Raw genomic sequence first — 7,934 nt, forward strand, 5'->3', positions numbered from 1 at the left:
TAAGGAAAATGAAATGAAGGAAGCTCTTATTTAGTAGATTTTGCTTTTGTTAATTGTTACTATATTTCATTCCAGCCCCACATCCTTTCAAATGGCTGGGACTGTGACTCAGCTTCAGCGACGTACATCCTCAGAAGAGAGAGGAGTCACCCTCCTGGGGCTGATTTCACTGTTCCTTCATGGCTCCATTGCTTATCGGGTTTGTCCATCATGCAGATCCTTTTGTAGATCAAACACATCCCACAGCCCACATCCCTGTCTTGTCCCAGGCAGCTGACCACAATGAGCAAGGACCAGGACAGCTACAGCATCAGGGGCCAGCAAGATAATCCTGCTAGCAAGACAGCTACAAAGGGAAATGCTGGCTTTGCTCACTTGGTATCGTAGTCCTACCCTTGGCAGATACATCATCCAAATGGCAGAGCTTGAATTTGGCCTAAAGAGAGAGGAGCAAGACCAACTCTCCAACCCTGCCAGCACCTGATGGACAGGCAATCCAAATTAACAAGGGCAATTATTTCTTTGGCTGTGGCACTTTAATCCAGTAGATTTGGTTTGTCAGTCATGAGTCAGCTCTGAAGTAAGCTTGTGCCTTCAAGGTATGGTATAGATGCTTCAGAGTTAACACCTTGTAAGTCTCTTTATATATGTGGAGAGCTTAACATTGCTGTTCCAAGGTAGCAATTACACTAGACAGCAGGTTGAGAGGAGGGGTTCACATAACTGGCAACCAGAAAGAAGGAGTCAAAATAAAGTTAATGAGACTTCTTTTTAAGATAACTGCTCTGTCCTCTTTAAAATAGATCAAGGCCCCTCAGGTGGAAACTGAGGGAAAAGCAAAATTAAAGCAAACCAAAAAAGCAATGAACAGCAACAGGAAAATAAACTAGAAACATATGTAAAACAAAGACAGAGGCAAAATCAACAGGCCTTTCCAAGCCTCACCCTTTAAGCCCCAGGTCCTGGAACCAGGAGATTGCATGTGGTCCCCAGTGTCATTACAGAAAGTTATTTTCTCCTTCTTGCCATCCTCTCCAAAGAAAACTTCAAAAACCTGGCATAGATATGCTTTAAAGGAAAATCCAGACAAGGCACCCAGATTTAGCCAGCAAGCATGAGGTCTTTGAAACCAGATCAACCTCATAATTCTTTGAGATTCACCCCAACACTTTTAAACAACAAGGAAGTGTTCAAAATGCTGGTAATACTGCACAGGTAGGATTAATTAATAGTTTGCGTCTTGGAAACACTAAACAATTATGCTGCTTTCTAGACGTAATGAGACTATTTTATTTTTTTTAAGTGTTTATAGAAGGTGTTTATGTGCAAACATGTAGCTTTCAGGTCAAATTGAAATCTAATACTGGAAGGTAAACCATGAAGACTGAGATGTGGATAGACACACTAAAGCCTGTAAGCTCTGTATTGTAAGCCCAATGTTTCCCAGTACTTCTGGAAACAGTTGGTAAAAGACCCAGCTCACACCACAATGACAATGGGACACTATAATGAGATTGGTGGGACATAATAATGATATTAGCAGCTGCCTGCAAGTCTTCTACTGCTGATGTTTTAGGATAGGTCAGACACCATAACCCATATTTAGAGCATGCTTTTCAGAGACATTGGCCACCCACAATTCCTGCAGGGCTGGACACAGACACCAAGCCAGCAGCTGTAAAGTTCTTATTTCAAGTGTTGTGTTTCCAGTCAACACACAAAGCTTAGGTAGGGAACATATTGTCAGGAATGCCTTCTGGGTTTGTCTTTTTTTTCTTTTTTCAGCCTGTTTCCCACATAGTTTTACTGAGGAACAAGAAAATCAAATGACTTGCAGGGAGGTCACAGAGTGAGTCATCGGCTCAGCCCAGTGAAGGTCAAATAATGCTTATTTGTAAAACTATAATTTTATAGTGCTCTACTGCATAACTTTAAAAATGAATGTATGGGAAAAATACACCCACGTATGACAAACGTACTTATACTCTCTCTGCTTTGGGTGGACGTTCTGTTAGTCACAGGGAAGCATCTGTGTAAAGCTTTTTTAGTTGCTGCTTTTTGCTTCTCTAGACATTTCATCAAATGGTCCCTGAGTCAGAAGAAGTGGGTTTTGCTATTAAAGTCTGTGTGGAGGCTGCATTCCAAAGCTGGTGGAGGGTTCAAAGATAAATATTCCTACTTTGGGGAAAAAAAATTAAAAAACTTAACATCTCTGATTTAAAAACAACAACAACAACAATCCAAACTGAATGTAATGTTTACAAAGACAGCAAAAAACCAATGATCCTTCCTGATCATTGGCAGTCTCTGGAACCAAAATGGGAGAGGAGTTTCATTAAAGCACAAGTTCCTTTAAAATTGCTTTCAATTGTATAACATATGTGCCTGCTGCACTAAAAAAATGGTATTGATTCATATTGAAACTAATTCCAACAGCAACAAAGTATTAGCCAGCAACCTCACACAGCCACTGTGCAATGAACAAAGCTCTTTGGAGCAGGAGCCTTCTCTGTTCTGTGATTTGTATTTTGTGTGGTGAGGGTGGAAATGCAAGCCTGTAATAATCTGTCTCAAGAAAATATCTGGGGGTGAGCCTATATGCTATGGCTCCTTTGGACAGCTACTTTGGAACCCTCGTGTACCCTTGCAGATACACATCAAGAAAGTGAGGGAGAGCTGTGCAGTGGAAGATGGTGGAATCACCCCATCCTGTTGAAAGTGTTTCCCATATACATATAAAACCAGCAGCTGCACAGCACACTGGAGGTATAACAAGGATTCAGACTTCAGCCTAAATTGAGGTGTGCTGCTCACAGTAGCACACCTGCCTTAGTTCAGTAGCCTGCCTTAGTTCAGAGCAGCTGCTGAGCAGGACCTTCAAACCCACAGACCTCCCTGCTCTGGTCTCCCATGAAGGGCAGAAATTACAAGGAAAGTCTGAGCTCTCTCTACATAGTACCTGTTATCATCCTTCCCATGTGGCACCTATGCCTGGATGGGCTTGGAAAGATTTTTCCCTCCCACTTGAACATGTTTTCTCTTTTGCCTGGGGTGTGCTGATGTGCAGGATGGAAGGACTGACTTGTTCAAGGACAGAGGACCCCACAGCAAAGCTGGGCACAAAGATTGAGTGCAGACTTGTCTTCTTACCCCATCCCACTTTGCCCATGTCCAGCAATATCTGCTGGATATCTAATATCTGCTTCATAGTAAATGAATGTTCTGGATGAAGGGAGGGAGTTTAGGGAATTCATCCAGCCTCCCTCACTCCTGTAGATTTAACTCTTTCTTGCCTGGCTCAGCAGTGACTGACTGCAGAGCTTTGCCTCAGTAGCTGCTCAGGGTCCAGCCAGACACAAGGGCAAGACATGAGTCTTTAAAAGTGGAGCTCTGCTTAAGGAAAGATGTTGAGCAAGACTGCACAAGAAAAGGGGACAATTTTGTTTGACCTGGCCTGGTCCCAGCTTCACATTGCCACTGTGATCACAAGCTAGGGAAAAACAGTCCTAAAGCCACACTGATCACAGAATCACAGAATATCCTGAGTTGGAAGGGACCCACAAGGATCATCAAATTTCAACTCCTTGTCCTACACAGGACAGTCTCAAGAATCATACAACATGCCTGAGAGAATCATCCAAATGCTTCTTGAACTCAGACAGGGTCAGTGCTTTGACCACTTCCCCAGAGAGCCTGTTCCAATGCTCAACCCTTTGGGTGAAGAACCTTTTTCTAATATCCAACCTAAACTTTGCCCAACTCAGTTTCATGCTGTTCCCTGGGGTCCTATCATTAGCACTGTCCCTCTGCTTCCCCCCACAAGGAATTTGAACATTGCAATGAGATCTCCTTTCAGTCTCCTCCAGGCTGAACAGACCAAGTGACCTCAGCCACTCCTCATATGGCTTCCCCTCCAGACCCTCTTTTAGTAGCCCTCCTTTGGACCCTCTTTTTTATATCATAGCACCCAAAGCTGCCCCAAGCACTTGAGGTGAGGCTGCCCCAGTGCAGAGCAGAACAGGACAATCCCCTCCCTTGCCTGGCTGGGGATACTGTCCCTGATGTCCCCCAGGACACAGGTCGCCCTCCTGGTTGCCAGGGCACTGCTGGCTCATGTTCAACTTGCCATGGACCAGGATCCCCAGGTCCCTTTCCATGGCACTGCTCTCCACCCTCTCATTCCCCAGTCTGTACATCCAGGGCTGCCCCATCCCAGGTGCAGAATTTGCCACTTGCCCTTGTTAAACTTCATATGGTTGGTGACTGCCCAGTCCTCTCATTTGCTGAGGTCTCTTTGCAGCATCTCCCTGACTTGGAGGGAGCCAACAGCTCCTCTCCCTTGTGTATTGTCTGTGAACTGGCTCAGTGTCCCTCCAGTCCTGTGTCCAGGTCATTTATGGAGATGTTGAGGAGCACAGGGCCAAGGATGGAGCCCTGCAGAACCCCAGTAGTGACAGGTCCCCAGTCTGATGTCACCCCATTCACTGTAACCCTTTGTGCCCCAGCTGTGAGTTCACCCATCCCAGGATGTGTTTATCCAGCTGGGGGATGAACATTTTGTCCAGAAGGATCCCATGAGAGACAGTATCAAAAGCTTTACTGGAATCCAAAAGCATAACAACAACTAGCTTCTCTTGATCAGCTGGGTGGAAATCAGGTTTGATAAGCAGGACTTGAAGCTGTGCTGGCTGTCACCAGTGACTGTCTTGTCCTTCAGGTGCTTTTCAATACCTCCCTCAATAATCTTCTCCATAATTTACCAGTCGCTGAAGTGAGTCTGACAGGCTTACAATTTCCAGGGTCGTCCTAATTTCACTTTTTTGAAAACTGGGACAACATTAGCCAGCTTCCAGTCAACCAGGACCTCTCCAGCCTGGTGCATCTCATCTCCAATAGCCAGATCACCAGGGCAATTATAGCTCACATCCAAGAAAGAAGATGAATGAATAAAAATGTTGAAATATTAGATCATCAGCAGAACAATGAAAACCCCAAACAGATATAAACAATATTATTGCGCTTTTTTTTTTTTCCCCCAACTTCAAGCTGAAAACCTGTTTGGGCCAGAATTCTTTGGAATCGTGCTTCTGAATGTGCCTATAGTTAGGAGATAAAAAAAGAGGCGTTAAAGCTGTTAGGAGATGTGATCATCACAATGAGGGACTGGTTGCAGCCTGCAGGAACCTGAAAAGAAACTGGTGAGTGCAGGAGTTAGAAGGCATTGCTATGACAACAAAGCAAACCACCCCTGAAGAGAATAGAAAATATGTACAGCCATGCCAAGATTATAAGCAAAGAAAAGTATATTCTAAGAGGAGGCAAATGAAACATTGACTTGGAAAACAAAATTATGCCTTTAGCATGATTTCTTCTTTATGCATGGCATCTCTTCAGGAAAAGCATGCTTTTAGTAGAGGGAAAGAAACTTTGGTTAAAGCACCTTTTTCCGCAGTCCTTGTGCTTTGAGGAGGTAGCAGAAAGATTTATGCTTTATGTTTGCACTCTCACATTTTGGTTATCTATGGTTATTTAAGTTATCCATAATGAGGTCTCTATGCTTTTTTCCAACCAACACTTATTGTACTTTTGAATAAATTTAATGCTAATTTTCTTACCTTTTTCCTCCTAATAAAATTAATCACATTTACCAGAACTCACTTTTTTTTTCACATTCAAAGCTCAGGATACTCCATGGAGGGTTAAACCTAGAAATTCCTCTAGCATTCTGGCAAAGAAGGTTTCCATGTTCTTCTACAGCTGCACATAAGTCATTAGCAAGATCAGTCCAAGCAGTTTTCTGGACCATACCTAGCAGAAAGCTCCCTGGTGACACTGATGCTTGATGACAGTCAACTCTTGAAATCAGAGCCAGCATGGATCTTGACAAAATGGTCCACACTTTGTGTGCTCAGCCAGGAGGGGGAAAATCCTCTGTTTCCCAAAGTGAAGGAGCAAATGAGCAAGCCAGAGGAATTCACTACAGCAAGAGCCTGCTGAAGAGGTGATGAGCACCATCCAGGGTTTGTGGCAGGGAGCAGAGCTGGGCAGCTTTGTGCACAGAATTCTTCTGCAGAGGGGATCTCCTATACTGAAGAACTGAACAGATACTGCTTGAAACAGAGCAGTATCAGGCCCTACCTAGACAATCTTATGGTGACTTTTGAGACTTATGTTCTAACTTGGCTCTGGAGTGATAGGACAGAGAGTGTCTTATACACATGCTCAAGTGAGCTGTCCTCTCTCTCTACAAGAGCGTCACGGTGCAGCCCCCTGCCCCCCTCCTGTGCAGTTCTGCATCACTTTCTGGCATAAATACTTTCCTGCTTCAGCCTCAGAGACTTCCCTAGCCAGAGCCTGAAACACAGAGCTCTACTGTTCAAAACATGTACTGTACCCCATAATACATCTAGAACATCAGCAAACCAACGCATGAAAAACATTGTCCTGGGCTAGGAGGCATTCATCTTGCACTAACAACAACAACAAAATAAGTGAAACTGTCCTTGCCTGTACTACTGCTGTGGAGGGGTGTGGGCTGAATCCCCTAACAGAGACAAGGCCTGTGCCACCAAAGGGAGTTTCAGCCTACGGCAACGCCACCAACATACCCAGACATGCTAAACTGTCAGAAACACTCATCTGTCAGCACAGCTCTGTCTACACCAGCACCTTGCCAGCAGTGGGGGAGTTCGTTTCTTTCCACACCCTAGAATTACACTGGCAAACTTTGTAGGTTACACTAAGCCACAGAGTGCAGGCCACGTGTACATACACTTTATTGGCCTTCATTTGATCCTGTGCATTAAGGGTAGCTGGGCTTCCTCTCTTTCCCACTAAATAATAATTATACCCATTGTTCCCAGTGGGCAAAGAGACCCTGTTCACACATATCCAGAAAGACAAGACATATAATTAACACCTTGCTGGGATAGAGAGCTTTTGTTCAGATTAGTCATTACACATCTTGCAGCCTGAAAACAGTGCTTCTTACATTCATTTCAACTCACTTCTTCCCTCCCTCAGAGCTTACTGCTTGCTTCTTCCCTGGTCATTGTACATCTGTGTGTCCAGCGGCAGTGCTTAGTAAGCTGAGGCAAACAGCTTCATCCCACTATCCAGAGCAGGGGATCCTGAATTGCCACGTGCATCCCACGTTCTGCACATTGGTGGGTGCTGCGGCTACCAAATCCATTTGCAAAAAAAATGTTAAAGATTTCTGCCAAAAGATTTCTGCCAAAGATACAAGGCAGAGGACAGGTCTCCTGCCTTGAGACTTGGGTACAGGAAGAAAGTGAGATTACATGCAGTGGATGGGCTTAAATAACAGTTCAATGCCCTCCTCTTTCTCCTTCCTCTTGTTTTTTTTTCCTTATCCCATTTCCATTCTCACTGAACATCCCATTTTAACTCTGCATTCTGTCCCATCCTCTGTACTAGACTCCACTTTCTTCTGTCCAGTCCAAAAATCTCCTTTTTGTGAGTGTGTGGATTTAGTTTTTTCTTTTTCATTTTAGTTTTCGTTTTTATCAAGACCTTGGTTCAGTGCTTTCAACTGAAGGATCCCAAACAGGCTGAAGACTGGCACAAAGGGTGGAGGAGAATAGTCACAGTTTAGGGCAGAACGGGGGCGCGCAGAGCAAGAGGGGATATGCTCCCCTCTTCTAGCAGCAATCTGCCATTAGTTCAGCTCAAGCTCTCTTCCATAACTTTGCCATTTGTTTTACTAACACGGTGATTTGTGTGGCAGTGCCATGAGGAGGTAGGGAAGGCTGAGCCACAACATTTTGTCACTGCATAATAATGTTGCATAGGTACAATTACAGAAGCAGAGAATCATTTCATTTTGGGGCCAAAATTGCATAGCTGAAAGCCAGAGCAGGGTCTGTCTTCATGACATGATCTTCTCAGAAAGAAGCTGAAGAGCAGAAGCTGCA

Source organism: Agelaius phoeniceus, chromosome 3 (genome assembly GCF_051311805.1).
Source record: "Agelaius phoeniceus isolate bAgePho1 chromosome 3, bAgePho1.hap1, whole genome shotgun sequence".
In the NCBI taxonomy this organism is placed as follows: domain Eukaryota; kingdom Metazoa; phylum Chordata; class Aves; order Passeriformes; family Icteridae; genus Agelaius; species Agelaius phoeniceus.